Source organism: Canis lupus, chromosome 21 (genome assembly GCF_048164855.1).
Source record: "Canis lupus baileyi chromosome 21, mCanLup2.hap1, whole genome shotgun sequence".
Classification (NCBI taxonomy): Eukaryota; Metazoa; Chordata; class Mammalia; order Carnivora; family Canidae; genus Canis; species Canis lupus.
In genome coordinates, this window is record NC_132858.1 from 31111953 (window position 1) to 31123315 (window position 11363).

The following is an 11363-nucleotide window of genomic DNA, read 5'->3' on the forward strand; positions in this document are numbered from 1 at the left end:
CAGTTAAAAATATACCTGCCCTACGACCCAGCAATTGCACTGTTGGGGATTTACCCCAAAGATACAAATGCAATGAAACGCCGGGACACCTGCACCCCGATGTTTCTAGCAGCAATGGCCACGATAGCCAAACTGTGGAAGGAGCCTCGGTGTCCAACGAAAGATGAATGGATAAAGAAGATGTGGTTTATGTGTACAATGGAATATTACTCAGCTATTAGAAATGACAAATACCCACCATTTGCTTCAACATGGATGGAACTGGAGGGTATTATGCTGAGTGAAGTAAGTCAGTCGGAGAAGGACAAACATTATATGTTCTCATTCATTTGGGGAATATAAATAATAGTGAAAGGGAAAATAAGGGAAGGTAGAAGAAATGTGTGGGAAATATCAGAAAGGGAGACAGAACGTAAAGACTGCTAACTCTGGGAAACGAACTAGGGGTGGTAGAAGGGGAGGAGGGCGGGGGTGGGAGTGAATGGGTGACGGGCACTGGGTGTTATTCTGTATGTTAGTAAATTGAACACCAATAAAAAAAAAAACTAGTTTAGATAGGCTTTTGTGAAATAGACAATTTTGGGTTACTCTTTCTGCTTTTATACTTTCATATAAAGGTACGACTGCATCTATGTTTCAGGATTATCCCTTCTGTTAGTTAAAAGAGTAGATGATGTAAATATCAGTGTTTGCCATTTGAAGTTCTCTGTTTAACTATTTTTAAATTGAGTTTTAAAAATATTAAAACTGGCACTTAGTTCTTGGCTTGGACAAACTTAATCTGAGTAATGTTGGCTTCTATGACAATATATGCAATTAGATATAGAAGCATGAAGACTTGGAAAGTAAAAGGGTAGGCAAGGTCTCATGGCTGAAGTGTTTCTGGGGAATACCTTTGTTTAATTCATTCATCAGGCAGTATTCTGATGATGCATGTGGAGACATAATTCAAATCCCTTTTAGGGTGCTTCATGAAATGTAACTAGCTGGCAGAAGAAAGACTACTTTGGTTGAATGTTTTATTGAGCTGAAATGACACTAATTCTAGATGAGCCTGAAGCTGTGATGTTAACGTTTTGTGGTCGTTTAAAGAACTCTGGACCAGAATTGAGTCTTGGCTTTGCCCCTTGCCACCCGTGTGACCCTGAGCAGTGTGCATTACTTCTCTTGTCTTCTCAGTTTCCTTATTTGTTAGTTGAGGAGATTGGTTTCCATACTGTTCATTAACTCTTTGTTTTTAATGACAATCATGGATTTGTCGTTATTGGACCATCACTAATAAATATCACAAAAAGTGAATTCATTTCTCTTTCTCCCTCTCCCTCTTTTTTTGCATTTTTCCATTCTGGAACTTTGATTTGCTTTTCAGAATACTTATTTATTTGAACTGGGAAAGAGTTTCAGGTCATTTTCCATTCACATTTGTAACTTTTTTGTGATCTACTGAAGGCCATTTCATAAATGAATTGCTGAGGACGGCTGAGCTGTCCAGTTCCTTTTTTTAATTTAAATTTAAATTTAAAAAAATTTTATTTAACTTCAATTTGTCAACATGTAGTATAATACCCAATGCTCATCACATCACATGCCCTCCTTAATGCCCGTCCCCCAGTTACACTAACTTCCCACCCACCTCCCCTTCCGCAATCCTTTGTTTGTTTCCCGAGTTAGGAGTCTCTCATAGTTTATCTTCTGTGAGACCCAGGAAATTTAACAAAAATCCCCTACCCCTGGACAAGCAGAGCAGGACTGATTCCATTTTGTGCTACACCTGCCACCTGCTGTATGACCCCCACATAACCTGCTTATTGCTTAAGGCGCTGCCCCACCCTAGTCAAGCCGCTGGGCACACCCTAATCAGAAATCGGCTCATAACAATGTAACCCTGCTTTGTGCCCGCCAAAACTGCGCCCGATTCTGACCAAAGTAATAGGCCAGCTCAAGTGGATACAATAGGGTAAGGTGTAATTCAATCGGCCACCTGCGTGTGGACCGACATGACTGTGCAACTTTCTGTGTATCCCATGGGCCACTGGCCCCTATAAAGCTGCTTTGCCTCTCAGTCTCGGGGTCCAAGTCCCTGCTCCACTGGGTCGGGTACACTTGGACCCAAGCTCCAGCTTGTAAATAAACCCTTGTGTGTTTGCATCGGTGTCGGCTCCTCGGTGGTTTCTCGGATTTGCAATCTTGGGCACACTTCCTCTCTAAATTTTCTCCACTCAGTTTCCCTCCCCTCCCTTATGATCCTCTTCACTGTTTCTTACATTCGACATAAGAGTGAAACCATATGATAATTCTTTCTCCAAGTGGCTTATTTTATTCAGCATAATACCCTCCAGTTCCATGTCCATGAAAATGGTAGGTATTCATCCTTGCAGATGGCTAAATAATAATCCATTGTATATATAGACCACATCTTCTTTATCCATTCATCTGTTGAAGGTCATCAAGGCCTCTTCCACAGTTTGGCTATTAACATTGCTGCTGTGAACATTGGGGTGCAAGTGTCCGGTCATTTCACTACATCTCTGTCTTTGGGGTAAATACCCAGTAGTGCAATTGATGGGTTGTAGTATAGCTCCATTTCCAGCTTTTTGAGGAACCTCCACACTGTTTTCCAGAGTGGCTGCACCAGTTCACATTCCCACCAAGAATGCAGGAGGGTTCCCCTTTCTCCACATCCTCTCCAACATTTGTTGTTTCCCGTCTTGTTAATTTTCCCCATTCTCACTGGTGTGAGGTGGTATCTCATTGTGGTTTTGATTTCTATCTCCCTGATGAAAAGTGATGTGGAGCATTTTTTCATGTGCTTGCTCGCTCTGTGTAGGTCTTCTTTGGAGAAACGGTTGGTACCTTTAAGTTGGAGAAGAGATGGCATCTCAAGGGGTGTTATTTCTTGTCATGGCCACATATCAGAAAGCTCTTGAGTATGTGTGTGTGCGTTTGCCTGTGCCTGTGAGGAGAGGTTGTTGGATAGAATTTGAAAGCAGATCCTCTCCATATTTATAGGTCTATAACTATTTCTCTCTCTTTCTGCACACATCTATTTCTAACCATTTTGTCTCTATCTCTATAGGGAGATCTATATATGGACTTATAGAGATTAGATATAGAAATATTTATTTTGCATATTTAAATATATAGTTCTGTTTATAGATAATAATTATATTATCAGTAATACATTGAATAATAAATCTATTAAATCGAAACATAGATTTATGTTTATATGTTTATATATGTTTATATGTTTGTTTATATAAACATCTATTTATGTTCCTGGGATTGATCTATCAGTAGATCTATCACTCTATCATCTACCTAGCTAGCTAGCTATATCCCAGGAAGAGAAAAATCCAGATAGAACAGATGGGAATGTCCCCCTCCAGAATGTGTCATACAAGAAGATAGGCAAAAATCTTCTGTACTTTCTTGATGTGCTGATGCAATTAACTCAGAGATGTACCTGTGATGTACTGTGGGCCAGGAGCTAGTGGTCAAGAGAGAATCCTTGAGACATTTTCCATGCAAAAATGTGTTTTTATTAAAGTATGGGGACAGGACCCCTGGGCATGAAGAGCTTCACCAGGATTATGAGGAGCCTTGGTTATAAACTTTAAAGTTGCTGTGTGGGGTGGGGACTCTAGAGATAAAAGAAGTTTCCAAAAGGATTTTCACACTTGAAAGATTTACAGGATCCTGGAGGTCTGGCTATCAGCAAACAAATGTTGCTTTTGGCCTCTAGCAAAGCATTAACATCCAGGCAGCTGTGAATTCTTTGAAGAATCTCCCACTCTGTCGGTTTCAAGTATTTGTTTATGGACTGTAAGTTTGTTAGGAAATGTAATTGTAGGGATGCCTGGGTGGCTCAGTGGTTGAGCATCTGCCTTTGGCTCAGGGCATGATCCTGGGGTCCTAGGATGGGGTCCCACATTGGGCTTCCTGCAGGGAGCCTGCTTCTCCCTTTGTCTCTGTCTCTGCCTCTCTCTCTTTCTCTCTCTCTCTCTCTCTCATGAGTAAATAAACAAAATCTTTTTTTAAAAAAGCAGATGTAATTTTAATCTTTATTTCTTTGGCTTTAGTTCCCCCTATCACCTGGGTCTTCTCTCCCTCCCTGCATCTCTTGGCTCGTTGGCCTTTGGTGGTGAAGAATCCAAAGGATATGAGGCAGGAGGAGAGTGAGATGGGATTAAGCCAATGAAGTAATTTCCCAGGGAGCTTGGGTAAGAGAAGTGCAGCAGGCAGAATGAAGTGAGAAAGTCAGGTTCTTGTCTCATGGAGTCGAAGAATGAATCTGGTGGACAAAGAAGAGTGAGTAAAGCGACAGGAGTTTATTAAGCAAGGATACCGAGAAAGCTCTCAGGACTGGGACGGGCCCAGGCTGGGTTGTCCACATGGGCCTCCACTGACAGTTTTTCATTTAGAACTGATCAGGGAGCTTGCGGCCTTCTCATTCTTGGGATGTCTTGGTTTGAGTAAGGACTAGTGATAACATCTTTAATGGTTTACTTCTTTTTAGAGTCTGGTTATTCTTTGTTGGGCACAGAGGACTGTCATAAAAAAGACCCTCTCTATCCATACCTAGGGCAGGGTGGTCTCGTTTGTTTCTTTATTTCTGGTTTCCTTACATCTCAGCATCTTTAGGATCTTTGTGAGCCTGAATCTGTAGCCCCCTACCTATTTCTCCCTACCTAGACTCTCCTGTCCCTTAGTCAAGAACAGGAGAGATGTGGCTCTGAGAAAAGGTGTACTAAGAAACATCGTCACAGTTTCAATATTCCTCCCCCCCCCCCCACGATTTGTGAGACCCAATTACTTCCAAACTCCTTTTTCCTCCTTTTTGTTTTGGATGGCAATGCTGCTCTGTGACTGACCTACACAATCAATGACTTAGTAAGTATCACAACAGTCCAACTCTGTGGAGAGAACCCAAGGGTCTGCTGGGGAAGTATGAAGGAGAACTGTGGACTTGTTTGTTTTGCTTTCAGAAATCAGCACTAAGGCTCCTGATATGAAGTTCAAAAGACTGCAGGTAGTACTCTGGGGACATAGATCGAAACCCGGTGGGGACGGAGCCTGTCTCTGTGCCTGCCATATAGAAGGCCAAATAGACGTCTTTTTGGAATGAATGGGTGTTGAATAAATAGGAGAATCTGTGTATGCTGGGTCTGTTTCAGGTCACTGATTCATACTTAGGGAGAGACATTAATCCAGGGAATGGTTCTCTGAACAAGTCCTGGGAAAATGTATCCTAAGTTATTTGAAAAGGAGTAGTAAGATAGATAAGGAGTTCAGAATTGAGAAAAATATTAAAATCTTGTGAGGAAAGTAGAGGTGTTGATCACGGAAGTGGGTTTCTTGCAATTTACTCACTTATAGCTTGTATATTCTGAACAGAAAAAAGGAAAGGGAAGGAACCGCATGTGCTTGATGTCATCAATTTCATCTGTATAAAGGAAATAATACCGCCTGTCCCGCAACACTATTGTGAGGACTAGAAGTGATGGCTGTTGATGTAAAGAGTTGCTAGGTCCAATCACCATAAAATGTAAAAACAACACACTTTATTAATATAGCTACCAATATAGCTGCAATATACTTTTTATTTATTTATTTATTTATTTATTTATTTATTTATTTATTTTTATGTATTTATTTATTAGAGAGAGAGAGGCAGAGACACAGACAGAGGAGGAAGCAGGCTCCATGCGGGGAGCCTGACGTGGGACTCGATCCTATGTCTCCAGCATCACACACTGAAGGTGGCGCTAAATCGCTGAGACACTGGGGCTGCCCTGCAATATACTTTAAAAAAATTTTTTTAAATTATTTATTCATGAGAGAGAGAGAGAGAGAGAGAGAGGCAGAGACACAGGCAGAGGGAGAGGCAGGCTCCATGCAGGGAGCCCGAAGTCAGACTCCATCCTGGGTCTCCAAGATCACGCCCTGGGCAGAAGGCAGTGCTAAATGGCTGAGCCACCCAGTCTGCCCTTTTTCAAGCCTTCTTAAAACACACAATCCGACTACTTTCTAGCAAACTTTTATGTGAGTTGGTGTACCTATCAATTAAAAGCTGTAGGGTATGGATCCCAGGTTGCCCCTAAGGTGCATGTTCAGAGCCCTTCCAACTCCTCCAAGTGCAGCCTGGAAACCACCAAGCTGGTCTGAGGCCACATCCACAGCTGTGGGAACCAAGTGCCAGAGGCAGTCACGATTTACTGGATCAGCAACCCAGTTCTCTCCTGAAGCATCTGAGTCAGGGAATTGGTTTTTCTCAGGGCAGGATGAAAAAACCTTACACGATCAGGATTTCTCTGATCTCAAGAAAAATGCTTAGCGTTTTTTTTTGTTGGTTTCTTTTTTCTCATGTTGCTTGGCTGTTTCTCTTGTCACATTGCCTTACTTCCTTTGGGAATTAGTTTTGGAAAGAAATCACTCACATAGTGAAAATGATCTAGAAACTCAGGTTAACAAAATTTTCTAGCCAGTGTGGATATGTGGGATTCACAGTTGCTTTAAGCTGACAGAAGTTTGTTTGCACAAATGAATAACAACTTTTAATAAACGGACTTTACTGTTCACTGCTAAAAATATTCCTGTCAGAGGGCAAGATGGCCAAAGAGTAGGGTCCCCAAGTCACTCGTCCCCACCAAATTACCTAGCTAACTTTCAAATCATCCTGAAAACCTATGAATTCAGCCTGAGATTTAAAGAGAGATCAGCTAGAGTTCGAATTTCTATCAAGGCGGTTCCCACCTGGGCCTCACTTGGACCTGGTGACTGTGGTTCCCACCTGGGCCTCACCCAGACTTGGTGACTCTAGTCCCCAACGGGGCCTCACTTAGGCCTAGTGACTCTGGTCCCCATCTGGGCCTCATGTGGACCTGGTGACTGTAGTCCCCACCTTGGCTTCACCTGGACGTGGTGACTGTGGTCTCCACCTTGACCTCACCTGGACCTGGTGACTCTGGTCCCCACCTGGGCCTCACCTGGACATGGTAGCTGTGGACTTCATCCGGACCTGGTGACTGTGGTCCCCACCTGGGCCTCGCCGTGCCTGGTGACTGGGCTCCTCAGCTACCAATGACTAGGATCCAGGATGGACCCTTAGTTGCTACTGACACCGGGACCATCCCCAGGGTCTCGCTTGTTCCTGGTGACTATGGTCCTTGTCTGGGCTGCCCTGGCTCATCCTTGGCTCTGATCCTCTCCTGGGCCTCCCCTGCTCTTGCAAGTATGGTCCCCCCTCTCGTGGGTGTGTAGTGTCTATGGTCCCTTCTGGGCCTCACCTGATGGTACTGGGCCACGACATTGGTCCTTTGCAAGGCCAGCAGGGTTTCCAAGTCCTCCTGCATGGTGCTGCAATCCAAACACATCCAAGAATGACGGCACATGAAAACCTTCCGAGGACACATGGGTCAGGGTGCTCCCTGAGGGCAGGTCCCCGTCTGTCTGACCAGAGCTGGAGACAACCCCATAGCCCTGAGGGGCACGGGCTGGGCTGGAACATCACACACGGGCCCTCACTGCCTGTCTGTCGCTCACCCACCTACAGTCCACCTTCCCAGCCACTGTCCCAGGACACGCCATCATGCTGGGATCACAGAGCGCTCCCACCCCGGTATCAGGAGCACACAGCTGGGGGACCCAGCAGGCTCTGGGGAACTGCTGATCTGATGCTCAGGGTGATGTCTCCCAGGCCGGGGGAGATCGAAGGTTTCTCTTAGATTCCACAAGCACAACGACCAAGGGGAGAAAGCAATGGACTGGACTTCATCAAAATTAAAACCTGATGTCAGCAAGAGTGCGACCAAACTCCCCATCCTGAGGGCAACAATGCGTGAATAGCCTGAGGGGGGTATGGGGGGAACACAAGGGACTCTGCATTCCAGTGCATGAAGAGCATGCCTGCTCACCGGCCAGGGGGACCCAGCGGGCCCTGACTGTCCTTCCCTGACCACAGGGTGGGGTGGGGGGGTGTCACCCCTGTTGGGGTCCATGCGTCTAGGATGGGCTAGAAAGGCCATGTATTGGGTCTCCCTGCACAGCACAGGGCTTACATGGGAGCGGGGGTCCTGGGGGAGCTGCCGAACTTCAACTGCAGCCTCTTTCCCTGGACAGGGCCTTAGGGGGCTGCCCTCACCCTGTGGGGCTGTGGAAGGACTGCAGGAGCTCCTCAGGGTCATCGCATTGGGGTCGGGGTGTTTTGGACCCAAGCCCGGGAGGCCAGCGCCCCCACCTGGACCCACAGGCCCCAGAATGGCCCGCGGGGAGCCGGCATCAGCAGCCACTCACCTGTGACCTGTTGCTATGTGAGCGCCTCCTCTTTATTTACCGGGGCACTGGGGAGAGTGGGAGAGTTGGGGAACTGGGGAGAGTGGGAGTCCTGAGCTACTGGGGAGAGCGGGAGAGTCAGGTCACTGTGAGCCAGATACGGAGCACAAGTGCTTCTGAAGGTCTGCGGATGCAGTGATCGCCAGGCAGCGGTGGAACCCGGGGGCAGCACAGTTCTGCCCACAGTGGAGTTCCGCATCATGACTGTGGGCAGGCGGGGTCCAATCAGCACTTAGCCCTTCACCCTGAAGGCTGAGGGTCCAGGGGGAGGGTTCTGTCCCCAAGCCGGGTAGAAAGGGGATGCAGGCACCCTCCCACATCCTCAGTTCCCATCCTCAGGCCCTGCAGGCCTTCTGCCCTTCTAGGCAGACTGGAGGTCACTGATGTCCCCCCGACCCCCAGAGTTCACAGCATGGGGTTGCACTTAAGAACATTTGAGGGGCTCCTGGGTGGTTCAGTCTGTTCCACGTCGACTCTTTAGTTTGGCTCAGGTCAGGATCTCGAGGTTGTGGCATGGAGCCTCGCATGGGGCTTGGGCTCCAGTGGGTGAGGAGTCCGCTCCAGGTTCCCCCTCTCCCTCTGCCCCTCCCCACTGCACCCTCTCTCAAGTAAATATTCTAAAAATTAACATGAAGACATGCGAGCATCTTTATCCCCTCGCAGAGGTGCCTTCGTGTGTGTAATGACCGTGTAAATGCCTTTCACGGACCCACCGGGAGTCCTACCAGAAACCCCTTTTCCTTGATATTTATTGAAGTACAGTCGACACACAATGTGACAGTAGTTTCAGGGCTACAGCTAGTGACTTCACAATTCTGTGCCTTACTCAGCTCCCCCCACGAGAAGTGGTGTCACCTTCTGTCCCCGTACAAAGTTGTCACAACAGTACTGACTCTATTCCCTAGGCTGTACTTTCTAAATTTCTGTGACTTATTTATTTGAGAACCAGACGCTTATAGCTGTTACTATTGTTCATCTATGTTGCCCATGTCCTACCCACGGCCCCTCTGTCCATCGGTCAGCAGGATCCATCACATTAACCAGAGAAAGGACATGGGGAAGCCCGGCAGCCCAGGTGGTTCAGCAGTTTAGCGCCTGCCTTCGGCTCAGGGCGTGATCCTGGAGTCCTGGGATCGAGTCCCATGTCAGGTTCCCTACATGGAGCCGCCTTCTCCCTCTGCCTGTGTCTCTGTCTCTCTCTCTCTCTGCCTCTCTCTCTCTGTCTCTCAAGGATATGTAAATAAACTCTTTAAAAAAAGAAAAACAAGAGAAAGGACAAAAAGCATATGATCCTCTCAAGAGTTGCAGAAAAAGCATTTGACAAAATACAGCATCAAAGCCATAGTGGGTTTTGAGGAAATGTCTATCAACAGAATAAAGGCCACTAGGAAGGCCCGCAGCTGATGTCATCCTCAAGGGTGAAAACCTGAAATCGTCTCCCCTGAGCAGGAACAAGCCAAGGAGGTCCCCTCTCAGCACTGGAAGTCCTAATGTAGTCAACAGACAGGAAACAGCAAAGGTTCCACACCTGGAAGGGGGACGTCACACTGTCCCTATTTGCTGAAGACACGGTACTAGAAACAGGAAACTCGAGAGCCTCCATCAAAACCTGTTAGAACTAAGGAGTGAGTTCAGTAAAGTCACGGGACACAAACTGACCCTACAGAGCTCAGTAGCCTTGCTGTGTCCCGACAATGAGCACTCAGGAAGGAAATGAAGGACGTGACTCCCTTCTCAGGAGCATCACAGAGAATAAATAATGAGACTGAACCAAAGGAGCACAAGACTTGTGCACTGAGCCATACCAGGCTCTGGTAGGCCGTCCTGGGCTCATGGGGTGGGAGCCTCATCTTGTGAAAATGTCCGCAGTTCCTGAAGCCACCCTCAGTTTCAATGTCATTCCTATCAAGATCATGGTGGCAGATCTTAGAAATAGGAAAAAAAACCCCTAACATCCGTCCGCCCCCACAAATGACCCCGGACAGCAAATCAGTATTGGAGAAGCAGGACAGAGCAGGACGCAGCACTTTCCTATTTCAAACGATGTCACAGAGAAACAGGATAAAGCAGTGTGGTTCTCGGGCCTCGGCTGGCTCCGTCGGTTAAGCATCCGACTCCTGACCTCACCTCCGGTCCTGATCTCCTGGTCGTGAGTTTTAGCCCTGGGCTGGGCCATGGTCGAGGCGTGGCGCCTACTTAAACAAACCAGACCCACGGGGGTGGTCCCGGCATAAGCTGAAGGAGCAGACCAGAGAGTCCAGAAGGAAATGTGCTCTGATACAACTGATTTTTTTTTAACTTAATTTAATTTAAACCCAATTAATTAACGTATAATGTATTATACTTTCAGAGGAAGAATTCAGGGATTCACCAGTTGGAGATAACAGCAGTGCTCGTGACATCACGTGCCCTCCTTCATGCCGGTCCTCTGTTATCCCCTCCCCCTCCCCTCCCCTCCAGCGACCCTCAGTTTGTTTCCTATGATTAAGAGTCTGTATTTCCTGCATCTGTTTTCATCTTATTTGTTTTTCCTTCCCTTCACAGATGTCCATCTGCTTTGCTTCTTTAATTCCACCTATGAAGGACACCACACGGTCATTCTCTTTCCCGACTGACTTATTTCACTTAACATGATCCCTCTAGTTTTATCCATGTCATTGCAAATGGCAAGATTTCCTGCTCTTCGATAGCTGAGTAACATTCCTCTCTATGACCAGCATCCATCTCCCATCCTCTTTATCCATCATCTGCCCGAGGGCACCGAGGCTCCTCCCACAGTGTGGCTACCGTGGACCCGGCTGCTGTGGACATTGGGGTGCAGGTGTCCCGAGTCTCACTGCATCTGTATCTTCGGAGTGAGCTCCAGGCCGTGCACCTGCCGGTCGCAGGGCAGCTCTATCGGTAACTTCTTGAGGAGCCTCCACACTGTTTCCCAGGCGGCTGCAGCAGCCCGCGGTCCCGCCCACAGTGGAAGAGGGTTGAGTGAGTTTTGCAGGACGTGGTAAAAGTCTGGTCCACATTTCATTTCGCGT

At 47.0% G+C, this 11363-nt stretch overlaps 1 long non-coding RNA gene across 2 annotated transcripts; it reads right to left on the reverse strand.

Moving 5' to 3' along the window:
* Positions 1-2384: 2384 nt before the first annotated feature.
* On the reverse strand, positions 2385-8489 carry LOC140612985 (uncharacterized). Of its 2 annotated transcripts, XR_012014098.1 has the most exons (4): positions 8293-8489; positions 7287-7356; positions 4093-4291; positions 2385-2853 (listed from the first exon to the last, which is right to left on the reverse strand). It is a non-coding gene; the product is annotated as an uncharacterized lncRNA (long non-coding RNA). The 2 variants fall into 2 exon arrangements; XR_012014097.1 differs by lacking the exon at positions 2385-2853 and having other exon boundaries at positions 4053-4291; positions 8293-8485.
* Positions 8490-11363: the final 2874 nt, after the last annotated feature.